At 45.9% G+C, this 26,828-nt stretch overlaps 1 protein-coding gene across 4 annotated transcripts in view; it reads right to left on the bottom strand.

Annotated features, from left to right (window-relative positions):
• The window catches only part of LOC144756353 (uncharacterized), a 430,517-nt gene that overhangs the window by 193,363 nt on the left and 210,326 nt on the right, over positions 1–26,828 (bottom strand). Inside the window, exon 1 of one of the 4 annotated variants that reach the window (XM_078646115.1) lies at positions 24,955–25,088. The exons of the other annotated variants lie outside the window; for them this stretch is intronic. The gene's annotated coding sequence lies outside the window, so the exon portion shown is untranslated. Of the gene's footprint in view, positions 1–24,954; positions 25,089–26,828 lie in introns of those variants that run through there. 4 annotated transcript variants of the gene reach the window in all.

The raw sequence follows: 26,828 nt of genomic DNA, 5'->3' as shown, positions 1-26,828 counted from the left end.
AATATCATTTAAAAAGTTATCCTCCTCATCTGAATCTTGCTCTTTGTTTTGTTTCTCTATGTCACCCTTATCAGCTTTATTTCTATATGTTGTTTTATTAAGTATTACAGGAAAAACTCTCACACTTTCTCCCATATCTTCACTCATTATCCCGCTTGTTTTCTAATCACAGCTTAAGAAAACCTTTATACTACTTCTTCATTCTCATTCTCTCTTTTTCTGTGGCAATTTGCACCCATTTATTCAATGCAACAAACTATGTAGGTCTAGGTATTGGCTTTCGCTCATTCATTGTCTGTCTCTGGAAATCTAGCTTTCTAATGTTAAACGCACCCTCTAAAGGAAGCAGCAGTCCTTGTTACCAGAAATATATTAATGCCAATCTTGAATTCAGGTACACGAGTAGAGTCCAATATTCATTAATATTTCGTATGCAGGCAAGCCCTTCTGACACATCTAATGACTCCCTCATAAGCAGGCACGTCAGGGGCTTTAGGCTTTTTCAACGCAAGAGCGCCTCCTCCATTATAGTGGAGGAGTGTTGTCCCACTGAAAAATATTCTCCCCCGAAAATCCCCAGAGATGAAAAATAAAATGTTAATAAAGTTAATTTATTACCATATTATTATAGGACAGGGGCATGGTCATTGCAGCAGCAGGGAGAAGTGGTGGACTGGCTGTGCACTTAGATTTAAAGTGCAAATTTCTTTGGCCAGCTGTCTTGCGACTGCCACGAACATATGCACATTTTAAACCTCTCTAACCCAGCTGTTCTAAATAGTTGGGTTAGAGAAAGCACAGGCCTGCAGTGCTCTTCAGAGAGTGAAGGGGCATGTTCCCTGCAAAACAGCGATAACCTTGCCGATACGACCCACAGGGTCGTATCCGCATAATCCACCCCCTATGTTAGGGATGGCTAAGTCGGGATTTTAGCAGACGTTAGATTTTGCCGAAAATTGCAGTTTTCGCCCATATCTAACGTGTGCTAAAATCATGTGGGCTGCCTTGTAAATATTGCGATGTAAACATCAGCGATATTTGCAAGGTCGTCCATCCGGGGTACGCCCAGTATCGTCCAGTTTGCATCTCATTGGAGATGCAAAGGGAGGCGATGGGAAAAAGGGTGCTAACATGTGATTATGCATGTCAGTACCCTCTTGTAAATAGGGCACTGGTTTTATCTCTGCTATTTTGGCTTTTTAAGCCAAAAAAACGGCGATAAAGCCCTTGTAAATATGCCACTGAGAGAGGCCGTTCCCTCCAATCCTGGCACTTCTCTCATGCCGGTTGCCATGCTAGCGGAGTACACGGAGACGGGTGATTGACATGCCTCAATTCAAAATGAGAAGATAAAACACGCTCTTGAAGGCTTAACTTGGATACGGGTCTTGCAAGCAAACAGTTAAACGTGGAGATTGCCACACGAAAGGAAAATAAAAGGTTTCCAACCAGCCTTTCAAACAACGCCACAACTGCTCGACTATGATTTAGAAACCCGTGATACGAATGGCATTCAAAAGAAACGTGACCAGTTGCGTGCTCCCGAACACAATCTCACAAGCAGATTACCGGGTGTTTCAGAAAAACGCCAAGAATACTGATAAAAGAAACAAAGTGTCCCCGAAGGACCGAGGTACCCAGTCCAGTCCTGATGAAAAACCCGGGAAATAAATAACGGGTTTGGAAACGCGTCGGCTTTTCCATTGACTGCCATATATTGTGAGAATAGTCCTAAAATACACAGAGATATAAAAATATATATGAGATAGTACTGTTATGATAAAAAGCACTGGTGTACGGTTGTATATTTTGACTATATTGAATTGTTTATAATTAATTTTTCGCACATTTTAATGCATATATTGTTTGTTGAAAATTGCTTATGATCCTTAAATGTTTTGTAGTGTGTCAAACTGGACATTTTGAAAGTCACAATTGTTCAAATCGATATGATGTAAATTATTGATGATAAAACGTCAGTGCCTACGAATAAATTTATCGAGGCGCACAGTCTGCTTAAAATAAAGAGCAGCCAAAAAAAAACGAGACCAGGTAATTGTTTTGTGCCAGCTTGAAAACAGCACCAGGATTGGTTTGGGGAATCGATGGAGACCGCGAAGCACGGAGATGACAGAGCAGAATGCGAGGATGTCATGCAAGTTAAGTGACTATTTATTTTTATTTACAATCACCACACACCTTGCATGCATGGTGTTGATTAATCATGGTCGGAGCAAAATAATACAACTATTTGCAAATCAGAGCACAGCGGTATTAATTAAGCACTATCTCATTACATGACCATTAAATCAGTCCTTCTATGCTAATGTCATCTGCAGATGGCAGAACAAACTTGTTATGAAACAATTGTGAACTTATTGCAATATATCGATCTAGCGGAAGAGACCTTAAGTAGTTGAAACATTATCGAGCCCATGTTAGAAGCAGCAACAATAACATACTTCAGAAATAACAAACATGGCTTTGCTTGACTGCCTGCAGCAGAAATAATAATCAGCAAACATGAAGGGTGATACATTCATTTTGAAAAAGTAGACATTAATGCTTACCTGAGGTCTAGTTAGCATAAGCCAAGGAAATGCACTTTAACAGGTCGTAGCAAAGTCCTTTTAAAGGCAATAGCACCATATAAGTGTATAAGAGTAAATTCAAGTATTGGTCCATGTTTTTGCACATTTTAATAGTGTGCTATTTATAAATGCACAGAAGCTTTAACAAACTTTGAGAACGCGTGTGTTTTCTCGCGGTCTCCTTCTTTTGCTTCTCCCCCGTATTTACTCCTCACCCATCTGGATTCTCCCTTTTAGCTCCATGTTGCTGTCTTCCGCCTATTTGACCCCACCACATGTCCCCAATTTTGCTTCTTTTTCTAACCCCGCCCCCTCGTTGATTTTGCTCCCCCTCGTCTCCCATGTTGCTACTTCATCCCCGTTACAATATTATTTCCGACCCAATTCTGCTCCCACCGCCATCCTTAAAAACACATGCAACCCCAGCTCCCCACATTGCTGCCCCCTCCTGGTTTAAGAGTAAAGCTTTTGTGCGTTTTTTAGGTTTGCTCTCGAGACCTATTGTCATCCAGATGCCTCTCAAGGGAGACAGACCGGGGCACGCGCGGTAATTCTGGTCTGTGGACGCGCACGTCCAGCCCGGCGCCGTGCACATCTGTTGCTCCACGCACACACACACACGCCCTTACCTCACCGGGCTCTTGTAAAAATTGTGTATAGGCGGATTAGTGTTTTGCCGAGTTCGACAATGACTGTGCGATTATAAGCGCCTGTGCACAGTTTGTTTCCAGAGTTTCAACATTTTCGGTGTGTTCGTATTTCAGTCCTATCAACCACAGCAATCTTATTTAGTTACTTAAAATCAAATGACTGCGGCACACCGTTTCTGGAAACTAATACGTTTTGGCAGTGCATTTATGAAGTGGGTTTTAAATGTCTGACAAACTAAAGTCACCCAAACCACTAGTTGGAAACATTGAGCTTACTTGGAATTGGACTAATGGATTAATTTACAAACACTGTGTTCCACAGTTATTTGGTTATAAACATACAGGATCGAAAAACAGCACTGAATGTGCAACAGAAATACAATATTACTGTAGAAGGGTGATACAACACGGTTGATAAAAGTGCTGTCCTATTTGGGTAATTGCAAAACAAAACTGCTTTTGGGGAATAACATGTTGAATAGCATCTGCTAGATGGTTGTACTTTTCCCTTTCAGTAGTCTCTTGCTTTTCTACAGTACTGGAAACCATCTGTTAGCAATGTACAATTGTTAATTACGTAAAACATTAAAGCCAAAGCACAAGCTATACAAGTTAGCTTTTCTTGTCATCTAATTCAGTCAACTATGATTTACAAATTAGTCATGCAGCGCCACACTATTATAGGGACTCTAAGTACATCAACAACAACGCACTTGTACCACCGCAAACTACCAACACTTTTTAAGCGATCAACAACACACCATTCGCTACTTACATGGACCCTCCACGAAATCAGCCTCATGTTCCTCGTCCGTTCCAAGGGATACAGACCGGTGCACAAGCCGCTTAGGGCCCTGTGGACGCGCTTCGTGCGCACACACACACACTGCCTTACTGAGGCCGGCCGAAGGCACGCACACACGCGCATACAGACACAGACAGATGCATACACACACACGAGCACACATACACGCACTGCCGCCACCGCCCCCCTACACACAGATGCACAGACACACATACACACACATACCGCCGCCGCCGTCCACCCCAGGCCCCCTCCCTCCCACAACTAAGCCCCACTTACCGCATCAGCCGCCACTCCTAACTTCTGCTGCCACCGCGAGACTCTCCCTCAGGCATGGGAGCCCGCGTCACCACTGCTCCTCTGTGCCATCCACTCCGTGGGCGCGGGCTTCTCGCTAAAGACGTAAGTCCCGCCCCACGACAGGCGTGACGCTCCCGAACTTCCGGTTTCGGGATGCTCACGCTCATGGCTTGTTTCTAGTGTTGGCAGCAGAAAAAGTGAAGTGTCCCTGAATCCTTAGATTAGCGGGTTTGAGATAGCCACATAAATATTTATGGACATGGTCTAGTTTTACAGAGGTGAATCTCTCTATCTACATATGGATTACGGCAATCTAACACTAGGCAGAGTTGAATTGCTAGGCTACAATTTGATACAATTAAACACACAACTGAATATAGTACTCAAACAATTGTAGTCATGTTAAAAAAACATAGGTTTTATTATTACCCTCCCAGTTGGGTTACAATCTAAAAAAATCTATGACATCCATATAGTTAAAAAACCACCTAATGTGGTCCTACAATGAAAATATTTAAAAACAGTCAAAGTAACTACAACAGTCGACGCGGCGTTTCGGTGCTTTATTTTTCTTTTTGACACCTTCTTCAGGACTTTAACACATTTGACTCCAATCTCTGTATTCTTTACAGTAGATTCGTTTCAAATGATTGCTACACGTACTCTGAGATGCTCAGGTCTTTCATGTATCCTAGAGCTCTCATTAGCGATATATAGTTTTCTAGTTGCACGGAGGAGCCACCGTTGGTGGGGAAGGAACTCCAATCTCTGTATTCTTTACAGTAGATTCGTTTCAAATGATTGCTACACGTACTCTGAGATGCTCAGGTCTTTCATGTATCCTAGAGCTCTCATTAGCGATATATAGTTTTCTAGTTGCACGGAGGAGCCACCGTTGGTGGGGAAGGAACGTCCAAAAACGTTCTCCTTATTGGGATTTATCACTCTTGTTTTTAGAATTCGGCCTCCCTGCTCCTCCGTGCTGTCGTCTTCATGGAAATTCGAAGAGTCTCTTCGAATTTCCATGAAGACGACAGCACGGAGGAGCAGGGAGGAGAACGTTTTTGGACTAATGACAAGAAGCAATCAAACCAACATGAACAGTGTCCATTAACGTATTGGCCAGATTTACAAACAGGAAATATGATTATCAGAAGTTCCTTCCCCACCAACGGTGGCTCCTCCGTGCAACTAGAAAACTATATATCGCTAATGAGAGCTCTAGGATACATGAAAGACCTGAGCATCTCAGAGTACGTGTAGCAATCATTTGAAACGAATCTACTGTAAAGAATACAGAGATTGGAGTCAAATGTGTTAAAGTCCTGAAGAAGGTGTCAAAAAGAAAAATAAAGCACCGAAACGCCGCGTCGACTGTTGTAGTTACTTTGACTGTTTTTAAATATTTTCATTGTAGGACCACATTAGGTGGTTTTTTAACTATATGGATGTCATAGATTTTTTTAGATTGTAACCCAACTGGGAGGGTAATAATAAAACCTATGTTTTTTTAACATGACTAAAATTGTTTGAGTACTATATTCAGTTGTGTGTTTAATTGTATCAAATTGTAGCCTAGCAATTCAACTCTGCCTAGTGTTAGATTGCCGTAATCCATATGTAGATAGAGAGATTCACCTCTGTAAAACTAGACATGTCCATAAATATTTATGTGGCTATCTCAAACCCGCTAATCTAAGGATTCAGGGACACTTCACTTTTTCTGCTGTCAAGATCCCCCTCCCTGCTATAAACTACAGGGGAACCTCCTATTTGTTTAATACATTGTTTCTAGTGTTACCAGAACAAGATAGTGCTGCAGCTCAACAGTACGTGAGACAAGGATGTCCAACTGCACTCCGTGCTAAATTGTGAGCACTTAAGTTGAACATCTCGACCCACCCAGAGGTAAGAATATGAAGTATTGTAGAGTTTAAAGCAGGAATGTTAGTAGAGTGTAGAGATTTCGAGGACTGGTAAGAATCCGTAAAGTTGGGCAATATTGATTGTTTAAAATGTAAAACAACTATTGTCGGCCTTGGCATGAACCATATCTGTATATATTTTAGCTTCATTTCGTGGTAATGAGGAGATAATGAACCAACTCTGGCAAGGTGGGTGGACTTGTTTTATTTGACCTTTTTTAGGGGGGTGGGAGGAGAGTTAACTGTTCAGGAATATTTTGTACGCTTTGCAGGCGAGCAGATGCCTAGTGCTGTTTTGGCATTAATCCCAGGAACCACTGGCAGTGGTGAGGCGCCACCTCCAATTTTACATGACAGGTGCTTCATGACAAACCCTAGTAGCATGTTCAGCTGCATCCTGTTCTGGCACTGTATTTTGAATGACATTAATTTATTAAAAAAAGAAACCGAAAAATTCTTCTTACCAGCTGTGCTGCTGACGATTCTTTCACTTAGCGTGACCTTTCAGAATACTGTCTAGCGTTTTCAATTAACAAATGCAAAATAAGGGCGTCGGTGAGCGGTGGCCGTTGAAAAGAATCTTGGAGCTTGCGGTATTGATGCTCATCTGTTCAGTGGCCTGTATTTTTTTCTCAGTCAAATGAAAACATGAAGTACTGGGGCTTTGGAGATTAACTGTGGGCGAGCTGTCCGCCTGACACTTTTTTTAATATCCTATGTGGATTGTGCCTTACCAACTCAACTGATCTGTTGTATCACTGGTGGTTGCTGTCAGTTTGGTGCTCCCACAACGCAAAGAGACCCTGGGCTTCCATTGTTGCAAATGCTGCTTCAAAACAGAATTGGTCTGGTTTTCTCGTGTCTGAGTTTTGGAGGTACCTAGTCTGTCCTACTTGTCATCCAAACTCGCCTCTAGCTTAAGGATGCACATTAGGCACTTTATACTATTGTCCCACCTAGACTGTTATCATTCAACTTTTATGTCCGCACTGGGATGATTTATAATAGGTGGCAGCTGACTGCGTTATATATTTGTGAACTGTATTAAGGTCTTCTGCCTCAAAAGGCTACCTGGTACATATGTATTAAAAGCTCCTTCATGGATCCTGCTGTTGAGCTTTACGTTTGCTACCCGCCTACACATTTACGTGCCTTATGTATTATGTGGATTACGACTTTAGTAGATTACCGTGTTACCCGAAAATGCTAATATACACAGGCACGGGATTTGTCTATTTCACAATGAGTCCTTCCCCTTCAAGCTTTACTTCCTTCGAAAATGGACCATTCTTACTGGGTTTTTTTGCTTTGTTTTTTGTGGGGGACAGTTGACTGAGTTTGAGAAAAAGTAGTTTGTGATTCATTTTGTATAGATTTAGGGTGATACATTGTAGCTCTGTATAACAGTTGAGTGTATGGCACCGGTGTTCAGGGTAAAGTAAAATAACCCCAACCATAAACATCAGACTTAGTATCCTCAATAAGTTTGGACATTTACGACACTGGTACGAGGCGCAATGCAGTGATGTCCTTAGTTCTGTATTAGGCATTGATAGAGGTGTTGGGTAGAGTGCTTTCTAGGGTTCCGATGGGGGCAGTGTGTCAGGTTGAGCAAAGGTGGTGGAGGTTAAGACAGGGTTGACAAGTCTTTATCCCAGGTTCCTTCATTTTTCTTTGTTGTCATTAAGACTGTTTAATGTGAACCATAGTAGAGCCCAAGGCCTGCGTGCTCAAACTATATCCATCCACATGACCTTTTGATGTGCGTTGATCTAGCATGGCTTTGGGAATCAGCCTTTCATGTTATATTGTATCTCTCATTTGGGCTAATAATCCACACTCTGCTTCAGGTGACCTCTCACCCTTTCCTGTGTTGCACATCCTGCTGAGATACTCCCAAGACCTCCATAACCTTTCCCACAATGGCATAAAACTTTAGCCAGCCAGCCATGCACACGCAACATGGCATTCTGCCTTTTTGTTAGCAAATGAAGCCCACCCCAGAAACATGCCCATCTGAGCTTACAGTTATCCCTCACAGGACTGAAGAAGTTGTTAGTGGGAACATTCCACAAACTTGCACACCATAATAAAGTGATGTAACCCCAGGCGAAAAGTATTCCCAGATGTGGGTTCCGTGCTCACTTTCCAACAGGATTCAAACTAGCCTGGATGATGAGGGGGTGATACCCTGAAACCAGTCTTGGGATGCTTTTTTCTGGTCTAGGGAATACCTGGCTTGGCTGTATGAGCGGTATTGTTTCCGTGGGGAGCAGGGTCTAGACTGATTTGCATATGTGCACCGCTTAATATTAACACAAGGTAGACAGTAATAACTGTCCGTGCCCATAGTTTTTTTCTTTTTAGTTTCTTCTTTTATTCACAATATTCTAACAAAGAACACACACACAGCCAACGTTTCGTTCAGTAATGGACTTCTTCAGGGCAAAGAAACAAGAGACCGGGCACTCCTAAAGGATGTAAACGTCTGAGCATCCGCAGTGGGTTAGTTTTACAAGTAGGATGTACTCCAGTTCATTTCAGCAGGAATAAATATGACGGAGGTAGGGACTTTTCTTTAGAGAAGAAAGAGAATCCAAGGTGTGATACCGTCTGAGCTCTGCAGGAGGTGCTTTGGGTAGAATTACAGCCGGATCGAGGCTTGATCGGGTGATTGCCATGTCCTGGTATATATGATACTATGGACTCTGAAGGGCCAAGTCACGGCTGATGGCATTTATCTTGACATGTGACACCGACCAATGCTGTAAGGCACAGTGAAGATGCAGCCTCGCAGTGACAGCACCATCTTATGTTAGGATCTCAGTAGAGCAGTGTATCACCCAAACACATAGTAAGAGTGGACTTTTTTTGTTGTTGCAGTTTTATATAGTGGGGAGGTTAAAGGATTTGCCCTAAATCACAGGGTGCTTGAGCCTCCCGCCAGACTCGAACCTGGTTCCCCAGCTTGTACGTCAGCTGCTCTAGCCGTTAAGCCACATCTTTAAATACTGACCAAAATATTTCCCTCCTAGTACATTCCCATTTTCCTCCTCCCCCTTGCACCCTTCTCCCCTCTGCCGTGACCCTTCTCACCCTCCCCTTGCACCCTTCTCATCCCTCCCTTGCACCCTCCTCCTCTCTGCATTGCACCCTTCTCCCCTTCCCCCTTGCACCCTTCTCCCCCTCTGACTTGCACCCTTCTCTACCTTGCACCCTTCTCGCCCTCTACCTTGCACCCTTCTCCCCCTCCCCCTTGCACCCTTCTCCCCCCGCCTAGTTTTTATTTATTTATTTATTTTTAAGATTTGTAAAGCGCATCGTATGCCCGTGGGCGTCTTGGCGCTGTAACTCAACTTAAAGTCTCAGTTGGAACAGTATTAAATTCTCAAAAACACTGCAGTAGAGGGAGGACCTACTGGTCGAACAACCAAGTCTTCAACAGTTTTCTAAATTGAAACAGTGAAGGTGTTGATCTAATCACAAGCGGAAGGGTGTTCCAGAGTCTAACTGCAGTGTTGGTGAAACATCTGTCTCCCCAGGCGACCGTCCTGGTCCTTGACACCACTAGTTGGTATGAATTTATGGATCTTAGTTGTCTAGTGGGGTGGTAAAGGATAAGCTTCTGTTTGAGGAACTCCGGACCAAGACAATGAAGAGCTTTAAAAGTAAGGCATAAAGTTTTGAATCTGATCCGATTCTTGACAGTCAACCAATGATAATTCCTGATTACTTGCTAGATCGGTTTAAATTTGGGGGTTCCAGATAGCAGACTTGCTGCCGCATTCTGGACCAGTTGTAGTTTGGCGACCACCCAAGACTGAGCATTTGCGAATAAACCATTACAGTAATCTAGGGAAGACAGTACCAGAGCACTCACCACAGTTTTCCCGGCACTTTCTGGAAGATATGGCATTATTTTTCTTAAAAGTCTAAGCTTATGGAATACTGAGGACGCTGTCTGATTAGCATGGTTGACAAAATTAAGTTTTTCGTCAAAAATTACCCCCAGATTTCTGACCTTCTGAACAGGAGTAGGTAGAGCTCCGAGTACTGGAGGCCACCAGACTGATGACCACATAGGTGACAGTTCCCCGAAGATAATCACCTCGGTGTTCTCGGAGTTAAGCCTCAAACAATTACAGGCCATCCACTCCTTAATTGCCAACATGCCCTCTTGAAATCGAGCTGCCACCTTTTCTCCGTCATTATTGATGGCTAGCACCAACTGGGTGTCATCGGCATATGTGGTGAGGCTCATCTGGTAGATCTTAATAACCCTAGCTAAGTCCGACACATAGATATTAAAAAGTGTCGGACTTAGGGATGAGCCTTGAGGAACCCCACAGGGTAAAGCCAAATCGGCCGATTTAAATGGTCCCAGTGTTACGGCCTGGGTTCTACCCGCCAGAAAGGAGGCAAGCAAGGCCTTGGTCCTGGAATGGATGCCCAGCTCTCCGACACGGTCAATCAGAATGGAATGATTGACCGTGTCGAAGGCCGCGGACGCATCCAGCAGCACCAGTACCGCCGTACCTCCCTGGTCTCTAATAGTTCTGATATCATCAGCGGCTTTGATTAGCGCGGTCTCAGTGCGGTGCATTTTCCGGAACCCAAACTGTGAGTCGTCAAGCAATGTATTTTGTTCAATGTACTCTGACAGTTGGTCATTCATTACTCTCTCCGCCACCTTGGCTAAAAACGGCAGGCTGGCAATGGGTCGGTAGTTTTTTAGCTGGTCCTTATCTAAACCAGGCTTTTTAAGAAGTGGTTTTAGTAAAGTGTTCTTTAGCCCGTCCGGGAAGACCCCAGAATTAAACATCCTGTTACAGATCTGCATGGTAACTTCGCTAATCAAATCAGTTACTGGAGGAAAGATCTTCGGAGGACAGGGGTCTAGGGCTGAGCCCGTTTTTATAAGTCTTATAATGTCAGCTATTTGATCCTCCTTTATTTCATTGAATTGGGCTAATGAGCAATCAAGGTGTCTACTTGAAGAGGTGGGTACGGAGGTAATTGGTTTATCAATGGCTGAAAACTCGGAGTAAATATCATTTACTTTCGAGAAGAAGAAATTTGCCAAGGCGTCACAAAGCGCCTGGGAGGGAGGTGGAACCAAATCTGGAGATTTCCCAGCCAATGATTTCACCACCTCGTATAGTTGTCTGCTTGAGTTTTTGGCGTTGTCAATCTGTTCCCCCCAAAATTTATTTTTAGCCTCATTGATCATCTTTTTATAGACGTCCAATGTTTCTTTATATAAAAGTTTACTTTCGCTGTCATAAACCCTTCGCCAACTTCTTTCATGGTTCCTACAGACTTGTTTTTGCTTTCTTAGCGTTTCTGAGAACCAGAAGGCACCTTCCTATTTCTAGAAATAGATTTAAGCGGCACCAATGCTTCCACCGCGTTGCCTAGCCAGACAGAATATTGTTTTACAGCTATATTAGGGTCTTTAGCGATTTGGGACACGTAATGTATAGAGTTTCATGCATGTACAGAAGGGGTTCACTGTATGCAAGGGCGGTTTAGACTGGCACATTCCTCCCGGGAAGGCAGTGGGCCTTCATGCAACAACTATATTGACTAGAAACCACTGATCACGTGCGCATAGCACAACCACCCCCTTCGATTTGAATTTTGTTGCTCTCCTAGAGAGTATGGACGGGAGCACGTTTCGCATCCGACCTTTTGGTATTTTGAATGTTCATAATGTTCATTGGCTTATTGTTCCGTTAGCCATGTTTCCTTCACCTCCTCTGGTCTCAGTGACGTGGTGTGCCAACTTAAGTGCTTACTTGATTGCAGGGACCGCTTGCTCGATGGCGGGCGCAGGATGCGCGGGGAGGTGGGGGGAGGTCTGGGAAAGGGACAATGTTAAAAAGATGTAATGTCAGCCATTAAGATATGTACGTGGAATGTGAGGGGTATACATACACCGTCCCGGCGTTACCAAATCTACTCGTACCTCAAACGCCACCACATACAAATCGCCCTCCTACAAGAAACACACCTTAGCGCCACGGAAACTCCCACACTACGTCGCAGGTGGCGTGGACAATTATATGCTACGGGTCTCTCATCTTATGCTAAGGGGACACTGGTGTGGGTCAGGCCGGGCACTCCATGGACCACATTGGACGTACACATAGATCCCGGGGGGAGGTATGTAGTGGTCCACGGTAGGCTGGATGGGAACCCACTGGTACTGGCCTCAGTGTATGCACCCAACGCAGGGCTGGCGGATTTCCTTGCCCAATTGTCGCACACGTTGGCCCCCTGGCATGGTGTCCCCTGGGTGCTTGGCGGGGACTACAACAGCTCATTAGATCTAGCCCTGGACCGCTCCCACCCTTCACCACCCAACTCACAGGCACGAAATACTGCGAACACACTCCAGGCATGGTCCACACAATGGGATCTACATGATGCGTGGCTCACTCGTAACCCACACTCCAGAGTCTACTCCTATTATTCGGGAGCACACGCCCTACATGTACGCCTTGATAGATACATGGTAACCAGTGAGATCCTACCACATGTCACAAACACCTGCTACATGGGCCGCACACTCAGATCACAACCCACATCTATTGGACCTGACATGGGAGCAACCGCGGCCCCCGATACCCACATGGAGGTTACAGCCTGACCTACTACTGGACGGCCCATTCCGAGGATCCATATGTACACAAACAGCACAATATTTCGATGACAACTCTGGCACGGCATCGACACCGCAGATTGAATGGGACGCTTTTAAAGTGGTCCTCAGGGGACAATGTCTAGGCACCCAGGCCCATTCCCGACTACAATTAGAAGCAGATCTCAGACGCTTAGAATCGGACCTACTGCAAGCGGAACAGGCAGCAGCTACGGGCGCGAACGCTGACTTATTAGAGGCGCGGGCGGAACATGACAGGCTGATTGACAGGTTGAAACATGTTAATTACAAGGCCCACTCAGCCTGCACACATCACACTGGGGACAAGCCTGGTAAGCTGTTGGTTTGGCTGATACAACGCGAGGAGCGCACAACACCAGTGACGGCGATACAACCAGTTGCTGGCCCGAAGGTGTACACCCAGGCGAAAATACACGAGGCCTTTGTGGCGCACTACAGCGCGCTATATGTGTCCCGTCTTCTAACCACGCAACACACCATAAATGCGTATCTAGACGACGTCGCGCTGCCTGCCCTGACGGATGACCAACGGGACGACCTGGGGTCGCCGTTGGTAGCAGATGAGCTACGTGAGGCCATCTTTGCCCTCTCGAATGGCAAAGCCCCTGGCCCAGATGGGCTGCCGGCGGAATATTATAAAGCCTGCTCTGATATCCTGATCCCGGAGCTCCTCAAGGTGTACGCAGCGGCACTGGAAGACTCGACTTTACCCCAGTCAATGAATGAGGCGACACTGGTGTCCCTTCTTAAACCAGGTCGAGATGGCACACTTCTCGGCTCGTATAGACCTCTAGCGCTGCTGAACACAGATTATAAGATACTGGCGTCGACCCTAGCCCGACGCCTGGCAGGCCTGGTGCCCGCCTTGATACACAGTGACCAGAACGGCTTTGTGCCCACCAGATGCACCTCCCACAACATACGGGGGCTGTTCCGAGTGCAAACATACGCAGTACAGGATTGGCCAAGATCAGGTTGCCTAGTTCTGGACCTAGAGAAGGCATTCGATTCGGTCGAGTGGCCCTACCTGCTGGCAGTGTTGCGCAATTTCGAGCTAGGGGATGACTATATTGAACTGGTCGGATTGCTGTACAGACACCCCGTGGTGCGAGTCCGCACGGGTAGGCTAATGTCCGACGCCACTAGGGTGCGACGTGGCACCAGACAAGGTTGCCCACTGTCCCCACTACTCTTTTCACTGGCAATAGAACCCCTCGCTGAGGTATTGCGCAACAAGGGCACGCATTGGGGCATCCCACTGGCAGACGGCGTACACATAGTCTCGCTGTATGCGGACGACCTACTCTTGTATGTCAGGGACCTCACCCAATTACCACCGGAACTCTCGGAGATCTTCCGGTCCTTTGAGACCATGTCGGGCCTCAAGGTAAACTGGGCCAAATCATGGGCGTATTCGTTCAATCCCGACATCCCAGACCCTGAAATTAGGATTAATGGCGAACGCTTGCCGTGGCACCATACCACGTTCAGGTATCTGGGAATATATATTTACAGAACACCCCCGGACATCCTGGACGGCAACCTAACACGCGCCATAACGTCCATAAGGTCCCAGATTGCCTTTTGGAAGACTCTACCGCTCAATGTCCTGAGCAGAGTGACGTTGACGAAAATGATTGTTCTTCCCAGACTCCTATACTACTTCGCCAACATCCCGGTATACGTACAGGTCCGCACCTTCAAAGATTTAGCAGCCATGATCAGAGACCTGATATGGAACACTGGGAGACCCAGAGTGGCCCTGCAAAAACTGTATACGCCAGTCAGTGAGGGTGGCCTCGCAGTACCGAACCTAGAACTTTACTATCTAGCTGCGCAACTACAGTGGGTAACTGCCTGGCTTGCTGGAAACCACCTGGAGGACACGTCCACGGCAACAGATGTGCAGTCCTCCACACAGATACATACCTTATTCCACCCCCTGGCACACCCGAGGAGAACGTCACAACCACATGTAGATGTGGCGGTACAATGCTACGCCAGGAGCTTACGACTCACGAAGTACACCAAACCATATGCCCCAGCACTCCCGCTCCTAGGCACCCCCAAGACCACCTCCGTTGTCACTGAAACGGCACTGGAACACTGGACACGCACAGGAGTGGACACCATGGCGGACTTGTACGCCGATGGTACCCTGATACCTTTTGTGACACTGGCTACTGACACGGGTCTCCCAGCGGGCCAGTTCTTACAACACGCCTCCATAATTATGGCATACACACAACGGTGGGGTAACATCACTGAGGAACTACCTACACATCAATTGATACAGAGCCTACATGTCATGGGGAACGGTACACATGTGGTACATTGGCTGACTCAAGCACTATTGTCACACACGCAACACACTTTACAGCCGCTACGTGACAAATGGGCAATTGACAGGGGAAGGGACTGGACGGATAAAGAGTGGACGATGGTGCTAATGGGCCCCAGGAACATTCCCCGCAACGCACGCTTCAAACTGATCCAGTTCTATATACTGCATAGGGCGTACCTCTCACCTGACAAAATTAACCATTACTTCCCGGGCGCAGCAGCTAGCTGCCCGAGATGTGCACTGGAGGGAGCAGACTTGCTACATATGCTGTGGCACTGCCCACAGATTCAGACATACTGGCGAACTGTGATACCGATACTAGAACGATGCACAGCCATGCCGATACCACACACATGGGAGGCATGCCTACTAGGCTTATACAAGCGGACCAAATTTAATAGAATCCCCTCTCGTTTCTGGGACCTTGGCCTCCTCACGGCCAAAAGTCTGATCACAAAACACTGGAAGCGAGCTACCCCACCCCTGACGGAACACTGGCGCACCTCCCTAGACAACTGGGCGAGAGCAGAAAGCACCACCCTCCATAATGAGGAAACGGCAGGACTGAGACAGTTCCCAATCGCGGCATTATGGGATGAGACGCTAAGCTCCTTTCATAGGGAATGCCAACTAGTACGGAACCCCTCAAATGATTCCCCCTCTGGGAGAGACCAGGAGGTACTGGGCGGAGCAGAGGATATATAAGCCAAAACCCTGGCAACACCGACAGGGAAATACACGACCACCCGGGCAATGCCATCGATACGCCTATTGCTGGCATCCCACACTGACTGCTATGGTGATGCCCCACCCAACACTCTCCACACGCCAAATACCTACCACAGCCGACCCATTGTCCTCCCCAACGCTGAACTCACGCCCATAGTCACTATTCAATATCACCCACGCGCCCCCACTGCATCGATCCAACCTCAACTCAACACGCACACCACATTTCCAAATCAGATGACCATAACCCCCCTTTCCTTTTCCCCTTTTTTCTTCCTTCATTGTTTATCTTGTAATGTCGTCTCCTTTGTGGCGCCAACACGGTTGGAACATTTGTCATGAACCATTGTCATGATGTATGAAGCGGAGAACTACTGTATTGTGTGACGCGCCCCGCGAACATGACAGACATCTCTGAGATGTGGTAATTTGTATGATGTAACATTCATGTTTTCGTTTCTCCTGTGAATTCAATAAAGGATATTTAAATAAAAAAAATTAGGGTCTTTAGCGATGATGGGACGTGAATTGATTAGCGACACTCTGAGGGTCGCAATATCAATATCCTTTCAGACTCTAAACGGTTCTTGTTTTAAAGAGACCTGTTTGGGTATAAAAGCCTGGGGAATAAGGATGCTACCCAAGATGGCATGATGAACGGACCAGGTAAGGGGCAGTATATCCTGTACTATTATTTCTTTTGTATTAGAAAATATGATGTCTAATGTATGACCGGCATCATGTATGGGTGATTTAACCAACTGGTTTAAACCCAAAGTTTCCAGGTCGGCCAATAGCGATAAGGTTTCAATATCTTCCATTTTTTCAAGGTGGAAATTTAAATCTCCCAAGACCATAAAGGTATCTTCTATTGCCAGAGGTTCCATAAGTGACAGAAATTCAGATCGCGCACCAGGTGGTCTATAAATAAGTGCTCCTTTAAGGTTATATGAGGGAGTAAGCTTAATGGCGAAATGTAGGGCTTCACATGTTGTTGAAGATATAGGGGATATTCTAACCGGAAAAGTAGTCCGGATAATAATGGCCAAGCCCACACCTCTTTTCCCCTGTCTGTCTAGTCGGTGTATATTAAAACCTAGCGGCACTGCCACCACTAAATCAGGATCGGATGTTTCATCCATCCATGTCTCTGTAATAAAAAGTAGGTCTATTTTTCTGTCAAGAATAAAGTCACCAATCTCCTGCCTATGCTTGCCCAACGAGCGGGCATTGATGAGTGATATCATGATATTTTTAGTGTTAGGGACTTCTAAGGGGGAGGCTTTAGTATTAATAGGTATAAAAGACTTACAGCTGGGACAGCAGGTGATTGTCACCCCACGAATGGTTTTGGGGTCATACTGAGAGCAGGTGGCCCCATAGGGTGGTCTAAGCTGCATAAGATCAGCCGAAGAGTACCTGACCCGCTCCATTGTGGCCGGGCCAGGGGTCATGGCGCTAGGCGCGGGTCCGTCGCGGACAGGCGCAGACGGGCTTGCCTTTGGTGCGCCGCTGGCGCGCCCACTGCGCGGACGATATGACATTGCCCTTTTATCCCGTATAGAGGAGGGTGGGAGGCGGCCAGCTACTGGAACACCACCCTTCCTTCCCCCAATATGGCGGCTGCTCACCCTCTAATACCCGGCGTCAGCACGTAGTCTGCTGCGCTGGGAACAGCGTGAGGAAACGGCAATTTCGTCAAGTAAGGCTCGGAAAGTGTAAAAATTGTCTACGTTTGAAAAGAAATGCCACAACTAAAAAATCAAATGCACACTTTTAAAATATTAATACTGACCCCCCGGCTTCCGCCTCAGGGGTGAGACCGTAAATTAAGTCAGCGCACTCGCGCTTTGAAGATGGTTTTATAGCCTGGGAGGGCGGGAGGCGGCCAGCTACTGGAACGCCACCCTTCCTTCCCCCAATATGGCGGCTGCTCACCCTCTAATCCCCGGCGTCAGCACGTAGTCTGCTGCGCTGGGAACAGCATGAGGAAACCGCAATTTCGTCAAGTAAGGCTCGGAAAGTGTAAAAATTGTCTACGTTTGAAAAGAAATGCCACAACTAAAAAATCAAATGCACACTTTTAAAATATTAATACTGAGCCCCCGGCTTCCGCCTCAGGGGTGAGACCGTAAATTAAGTCAGCGCACTCGCGCTTTGAAGATGGTTTTATAGCCTGGGAGGGCGGGAGGCGGCCAGCTACTGGAACGCCACCCTTCCTTCCCCCAATAAGGCGGCTGCTCACCCTCTAATCCCCGTCGTCAGCACTTAGTCTGCTGCGCTGGGAACAGCGTGAGGAAACGGCAATTTTGTCAAGTAAGGCTCGGAAAGTGTAAAAATTGTCTAAGTTTGAAAAGAAATGCCACAACTAAAAAATCAAATTCACACTTTTAAAATATTAATACTGAGCCCCCGGGAGGAGCCACGCTAGCAACCAAGATGGCCGCATAGGCTCCCGGCTCCGCTGACCTCCGCCGGTTGCTCACAAATCCTGACGATTATCCTGATTTCTCACCGGGCTCCCGTGCAGCTGAGGTGTTCCTGACTCTAAAGGTGCAATCCCGCAATTTCTACCTGCTTGAATAATGAAGATACGCCGTGTTCCATTCTCGGCCTAACCCAGAGTTGAAGCCGGGGCCTTGATTTCTAACCCAGCCGGGTTGGAGTTGAATAACATCGGCCGCGGGACATGAGTGGCGTCCGGTCTCCCGATGTGGAGTATTACTTGTCCGTTTCGGATGGTGGATCGGTGGCAGTTTTATCTCGCAGCTAAGGCGGTGTGACGCATCGGTTGCTGTGGTCGGGGATTCGCCGCCCGGAGGCCCCGTTGGGCTCCCGGGGTCGACGGGCTTGGCTCCTCGCTGGCGGCGACGGTGTTGAGATCGCGCTTTTGAGAGTGCCCACAGTTGTCATCGGATTTGCCTGTGCCTGGTGCCCCGGAGTAGTCGACCTCCAGGGTTCCGAGACCTGCTCGGTCGCTTCGCGAGGGGCGATGGAGCGGGTGGAATGTATACCGTCGCTGCATACTGTAATGGCCGCCATTGGGGAGCTCCACTCACAGGTCACCGCCATCATCCAGAGGATGGTCGTAGCGGCTGATATCATCTGCCGGAGACCGGACCCCGACCCTTTGTTGGTTCTGGAACACGCTGTTTTACCCGCGGAGCAGGAAGCGTCTGAGACGGAGGGCCCCGTGCTGAAGCCAGACTTTGTACTTTTTGTCGACCGCCGAACGACGGCTAGCAAGCCCCGGACTATCGAATCCACATTATGCCCTATGCCGATACTGCCCCAGATGGACATGGATGATCTTATATTTCAGAATGAGTTTTCCAGTGCCTGTAGGATTGTTACCTCACCCTGTTTCTCCTGGATGGTTCAAATACGCTCTAGCGATTTATCCCTGGTGGACAGCGGACATCGTTTGACTCTTAGACTTTGTGTACTATTATCCTGGCCTCAATCCTTCCGTACTGACTTTGAACTTTCTCAACATTTTGATACTCTCATTGGGATGGCGGATCGAGCGGACAGGGCTTGCATAAAAAATCGCAGTGGCCAGGGTTGACTTTGACTGGATGGGTTTGCACAATGACTTCATTTGATACGGGATTTGTAACCTATACTAGCGCGGGAGTTGGGTGGTTCTTACAAGCTCCCCCCATCTGACTTTTATCGTTGCATTGTATTATTCTGGATACGTGTAGGGGCGGGTTGCTACTGGCGGGGAGTAGGGGAGACCAGGGGCCTGTTTGATATTTCCTCCTCCACTCTTTCTTTTTCCTTCTTTTAGGTCTAGTTCCGGGGTGACAGGCATGCTGCTAGTGGGGATGGGCCGTAGCCATTGCAGGGGTGCAGGGTGGGGGGATCGGGGAGGGGTTTGTTATTTTGCCTTAGTTTAGTTCTATGGCCTTTTTTTCTTTCCTTTTTTCTTTTACGAGAGACAAGTTGTTTATCCTGTATTGATTTCTTATGTATCGGGTGTCTGACTTGATCTTCATTATCCTGAACTATGGGTGGGTGAGCCGTGCTGGCTGCTACTTTGCTAGATTGTTGATCATACTTCTCCTTATTGCTGTACCAAACTGGGTTGACATTGCATGCTCCTCTGAATTGAATTTTTCACATTGATTTCTTCGCTCACCTATCGCAAAATTGTAAAAAAAAAAAAAAATACTGAGCCCCCGGCTTCCGCCTCAGGGGTGAGACCGTAAATTAACCCCTTCGATGCTGGCCCGTTTCCGCCGCTGTGCGGTAAACAAACGAACAGGGCGGGGTCGTGACGAACCCCAGCCGTCATCCGCACATGAGCACCGCGGAGCGTGACGGCTGGGGTTCGTCACCAGCATGCAAGGGGTTAAGTACCCTTCTCCACCTCAGCTTTGTTGTGATATGTTATCAAGTTCGAGCCTCTCCACACTCTATCTATATATCTATCTATCTATCTATCGCCCTCACTCTTTCTATCTATCTATCTATCTATCTATCTAGTGCCCTCACTCTATCTATCGCCCTCACTCTATCTATCTATCTATCTATCTATCGCCCTTTATTTATCTGTCTATCTATCGCCCTCACTCTATCTATCTATCTATTGCCCACACTCTATCTATCGCCCTCACTCTATCTATCGCCCTCTATCTATCTATCTATCTATCTATCTATCTATCTATCTATCTATCTATCTATCTATCTATCTATCTATCTATCTATCTATCTATCTATCTATCTATCGCCCTCTATTTATCTGTCTATCTATCAATCTATCGCACTCACTCTATCTATCTATCGCACTCATCTCTATCTATCTATCGCATCACCACAGCATCACTCAGCACCACCACAGCATCACTCAGGGGCACCACAACATCACTATGCGCACACACTGAACGCCACAACATCACTCGTCGCCACTACAGCATCACTCAGCGCCACCACAGCATCAATCTGTGCAACCATTCAACAACAACTGGTTCAAATATGTTCTCAATGTTTCAAGCTTTATCACAAAAAGATGTTAATATTTTACTTCTGTTCTTGAATTTTCGTGACAATAAAATACACTGAACATATTCTTCACAAAAGTTATTTACAAAACTTTATGCTATTGCCATTATAAATTACAATAACTTTTATTTAAGTATTATTGAAAAGATTGAAAAGTCATTGTTATTTGTAATATCAATATATCTAAGTCACGTAAATACAACACATATTGCATTACAAATGCTATAGGTGTCACATTTGCGAAAGTTAAAACTATTGGCATTGTAAATGACAAACCTAATAATTTTGCTATTTTCAAAGCCAACACATAAATAAAAAGTGTGCCATTTCCAATACCAATAGCTAATACTTTCCTAATGCGAGACCTATTGCATTGCAAGTGCTTGTTTCTTTTTAGTTACTGACCCAACCCGGATCAATGACTAAAAATAAAGAAAATGGCCACAAACATTTGTAGGTGCGGCCGACCACATCAAATCCTTTTTATTATTTCAAAATTCTTCAGCTAAGCGGTAAAGCGTTGGAGATGCTTTGCTAAAACCATTGGCAAAGCCAATAGAACCCAAAGATGACCTTTGCCAATCCTTGTTTGTAAACATAAAATTTGAGTGTAAGCAGGGGCGAACAATACACATATAAATCAAGTTCTATGATAATATACCAACATGAAAATATTAAAAACACAAATTTTAAATTAAGATGATACAACCAGGGTGTAACTACCACTATGAAAATAAAACAAACCTTGGTAAATTAATTAGGTTTTGCTTAGTTTTTTGTTGTAAGTTGTAGCTTGCTGAGTTGCACAAAATTAGTTCTAGAAAGTCTGTTAAAGTGTTATGACTTGTTTATGAACAAAAACGCAATATATTGTGTTGTTACTAGTGGTATAGCACACGTTGTTACTGGCACAATTTTGAAAATTGAAATGAAAAAGGGAAATATTAGAATTAATTAATGTAACAGCAATATTATGTGTTTAACTGAGTTCTGACAACTTTTGGACCCGGAACTACTGCACCTGTGGCACCATTCAAATTATGCCCCTAGTGCCGCCAAGATAATTGTATTTGTGACTGCCTGTTTAGTACTGATATATAGCAATATTTGGTGTTTAGAGGAGTTATGACATCTTTTGTCCCCTGTGCCAGTGCACCTGCTGCACCATTCACGTCATGTCCCAATTGCCTGTAAGATAGCTGCACATGTGACTACCTGTTTAAAAGTAAAATATGGCAAAATGTGGCTTTTAGAAAGGTTTCCAGAGCTTTGGGCTCTGGTGTCACTGCACCTGCTGCACCATTGAAATCATGAGTCTAGTGCATGTAAGGTAACTACACTTGGACTGCTTGTTTAGTAGTAAAATCTAGAAATATTTGTTGTTCAGAGGAGTTCTGACAACGTTTGGTTCCGGTGCCACTGCATGGCCCTAGTGCCTGCTAGATAACTGCACATGTGACTGCCTGTTTAGTAGTAAAGTATAGCAATATTCTGCGTTTAGTGGGGGGCCAAGAGCTTTTGGCCCCAGTGCCACTGCACCTGCTGCACCATTCAAATTATGTCCCTTTTAACTGCAAGGTAACTGCAATTATGACTGCCTGTTTAGTTGTCATAGCAATATTACGTGTTTAGAGGAGTTCTGACAACTTTTGGGTCTGTGCTACTGCCCCTGCTGCACCATTCAAATCATGACCCTGTTGTCTGCAAGGTAACTACCCTTGTGGCTGCCTGTTTAGTAGTAAAATATAGCATAGTTCTTGTATATTAACTTTATTTTTAACGTGCAGTGTTTATTAAAACATTTAGAATTTGATCATGACCAATAGATTAAGCTGAAAAAAACAATCTGATAATGACTACAAAGTGCAAAGAAGGGTACTGAGGCATGAATAGGAAATGCCACAAACGTTTTAAGGCTAAAGTGTCTGCTTTACACAACGAAATAATAAAACGCAAGCATTCCAGCATACTGTTAGAAGCTGTCTCCCTTTTCCGTGAGAAGAGATATTATCTTGACCGTGAATGGGCGTAAACAGAGTGAACACCTTTAGTAGAAGTATCGTAAATGCATGCAGACAGGGGAAGTTAACAAAAAGGTTCACACAAAAGCAAATCAACACAGTAATTCTGCGATGGGAACTGTTAAGAGCCCCCCTTTAAGATATATTAAATACAAGAGATTTCACAAGCACAGCGCAAGTGCTGTGCAGGCGAAACCGAAAAAGGCTGCCCTTGTAGGTCTTTGTTAAAATCTACAAAATTATAGATGGGTTCCGTGGGATCTAATAGTTATCAGATACACAACAAGATCAAAGATTGATTTATCTATGACGTCACTCAGAAACATATGCTATGTATGTATGGCTCCCTGCTCTCATCATTTATGCATGGTTGAAAGAGTCATGGTGGAGCCATATAAAACATGGCTTTACCTTGCACCATTGTACACTTAGGGCCCTGTCACCCACCTCCTCAACCTCCATCCCCTTACCAACCCACATTTTTCAAAAACATTTCCTGCTATTCTGCCACCCTCCCAAACCACTCTTAGGGTTTCCCCCTCTCCAAAATATTACAGAAACAAACTGCCATCATGCCACACTGCCACACCACCCTCATTGTTACCACCTCTACAATATTACAAATAAATACACCTAGTGTCCTGTCAGTTCCCCACTAACCTCAGCATGTCCCCTTCCCTCTCCAACCAAAATTTAAAAAACCTATGGTGTCCTTACATCCCACCCACACTTCCGTCTCTTTATAGAACTCTTCCCCTGTTTCAGTGTCCCAGTGCCAGCTCCTCGTCACTGCTGCCACTTCACTCCAGCCTTGTGTTATGGTTCACATTGTTATTTGTGCAGTTTTTAAATTCTTTTCATTGCTGTTTGTCCTCACTGATGGTTGTTGTTGTTCTTCTGTTTTGATTGCCACTCTGCCTGCTCGCCTTCCTGCCGTTTTGAATTCCCCGCTCTTACCCTCCCGCTTGATCCTACTAGCAGAGCCCTACCCATCACCTAGCACCTACGCATTGAGGACGCAGCACGGCCATGCCACCTGCGTGTCAAATACAAGCCTGTCTGCGCCTGGAATGCGCCCAGTGGCAGGAACCCTGGACCTTCTACCTCATGCAGCTGCACTGTCGCAGACCTCTGAGCCCTGATTACCAGATGCAGCTACAACTACTGCTGCCGCACATCTCCACGCACTACTAGAAAGCCATTTTCCTGCCAGCATTGCCACTTCACCATCAGCACTGAAGCAACCAACAGCACCGGAGACATGGACTGCGTCCACCATGCCAACCAAGACCGCTATGGCACAACTTTAGTGCATTCTACTCAACAGACAATCACTCAGGAACATGCCATAGAGATCTGGGACACAGTCTTACCCTTCTCTTCGGATGTCATCTTCCTCATAGAGACCTGGCTGAACCCCGCCTCCATGCCAGAAATCGCCATTGCCACCCCCGTAGGCTACAAGACAACACACCTGGACCGAACCAACAAACACGGATGTGGAATTGCCATCATCTACAATGACACCATCGCTGCATAACTTCCCCAGACGACTCGACCCTGATGACGGAGCACCTCAATTTCCAACCCCACTCAGACAAAAAAGCAGCATCAGAGGCTACCTCACCTACAGACCACAAGGACTATGCCCGAGCTTCTGCAACGCCACCCTTGACCTCATAGCGCTGATCACCATCGACTCTGAGCACTACATCTTCCTAAGGAATCTCAACTTCCACCTCGATAACCACAGCGACACCAACACAGCCAACCTACTGGAAAGCATGAACAACATCAGCCTCAACCAACTTGTCACCAACCCTACCCACATCGCAGGACCTAAGCTCAACCCCATTATAACACCCAATGTCAAATACAACCATGTCATGCAACTCACCTGGACTGACCACTACAGTGTCCAATTCACCATCTCAGGATTTACCAACAGTGGCACCATGCCCCCCCAACTCCACGTGCAGAGACTGGAAAAAGATATTAGAGGACCAGTGGAACAACTCTCTCAACTCCCACCTCCTAGACACAACATCTGACAAGAAAAGGCAGCGCAGAATTTCTCCCAATGAATCACAGAATGCGCCAACACAAACGCCCCCGCCAAGCCAACCAAGTTCAAAGGACCCATCAGAAGCCAGCTGCTTCAACGATGAGCTGAAAGCCACCAAATTCAACTACCCACTACTAGAAAAGAAGGGATGCATCAGCAAAAAGACAGGAAACCATACCGCCTGCAGGACAGCACTGAAACAGGAACACCGCCTACTGAATGAAACTAAGAAGCACGCACTAGCAGACCGCATAGAAGCCAACACAAACCACAGAAAGTAGCTCTTTGCCACTGTGAAGGAGTTCTCCAACCCTTCAGCTGCTGAGAATGACATCACCCCCTCCCAAGAACTATGTGACACCCTGGCGGACTACTTCCACGACAAGATCTCAGTAATCTTAGAAAACTTTGCACCCCTTCCGGCTGATAGCATCAGCCTGCTCACATGCATGTACACAAAACACGGACACCTGCTCACTCACTGGGACCCTCTCACAACCCAAGCTATAATTGCTATCATGAGCTTTACCCTCGGTAGCACCCACATAACCCTGTCCCCACCACGTATTCAACCTCTGGAGCAACTGCGACTACCTGCTTAGTAGTCAAATATAGCAATATTATGTGTTTAGAGGGGTTCTGACAACTTTTGGGCATAGTGTTACTGCGCCTGCTGCACCATTCAAATCGTGACCCTGTTGTCTGCAAGGTAATTGCACTTGTTGTGCCTGTTTAACAATAAAACATAGCAATACTAGGTGTTTAGTAATGTGCCTAGAGCTTTTAGTCCTGGTGCCACTGCACCTGCTGCACTATTGAAATCATGACCCTAGGACTTACTAGATAACTGCACTCATGACTGCCTGTTTAGTTGTAAAATATAGCAATATTAGGTGTTTTGAGAAGTTCTGACAACCTTTAGGCCTGGTGCCACTGCACCTGCTGCACCATTAGATTCATGACCCTGTTGTCTGCAAGGCAACTGTAGTATTAAAGTCCCCTTCCTTGTTAAAGTCCCTCGCCTTCGGCTCGAGACTTTAACGCGGGAGCAGGCCTTTAATAGCCAGTATAGCCCTCTAAGGCAGGCTATAGGGCTATAAAAAAGAGGGCTTCACCGGGACTGATGTCGAGCACCTTCAAATCAATGGCGAACTGGACCAGCTCGGAGCTTCCCCACCTTAGTCGACAGTCACAGCAGGACCCCACTCTTCAGCAGCTCACCGCCGTCCCGCCCCACATCAGATCCATCTTGCTCCTTGCTACTCAGGCGACCCTTGGACAACCACTTTTTCTCCATAAACGTTTCTAAGTCAAAAGGTCAATGCTCCACCGGGACAAACCTGGTCCCTGTATCAGATGGATGCTCTATTGAGGTTGGCCTTAACATTTGAGTTTGACCCGGTCTAGGGCAACAAGATACCAGGGATTGGCACTTTATAATTTTTGGCACTCTTTTTTAATTCAAACTGTAGAAATTCATATCCCCGATTATACTGTTTATTTTTTTGTCGTTTTGGTGTCTTTTTATTTATTATAATGTTTTAGATTTTTCTAAATGAGTTTGATTTTTCTTACGTTGTGCACTATTTTACTGCTAAGTGCTGCGAAAATACTTTAAACATTGCTTTTTAAGTGAAACCTGACTGCTCTGCTCTGTGCCACGGCTACCATGGGGGTGAGCACAGGTTTATTTAGTGACTTTTGAG

The sequence above is a fragment of the Lissotriton helveticus genome, chromosome 5_1, assembly GCF_964261635.1.
Source record: "Lissotriton helveticus chromosome 5_1, aLisHel1.1, whole genome shotgun sequence".
Lineage (NCBI taxonomy): Eukaryota > Metazoa > Chordata > Amphibia > Caudata > Salamandridae > Lissotriton > Lissotriton helveticus.
The sequence above is the reverse complement of the archived record's forward strand: the minus strand, read 5'-3'. Positions and strand labels throughout refer to the sequence as shown.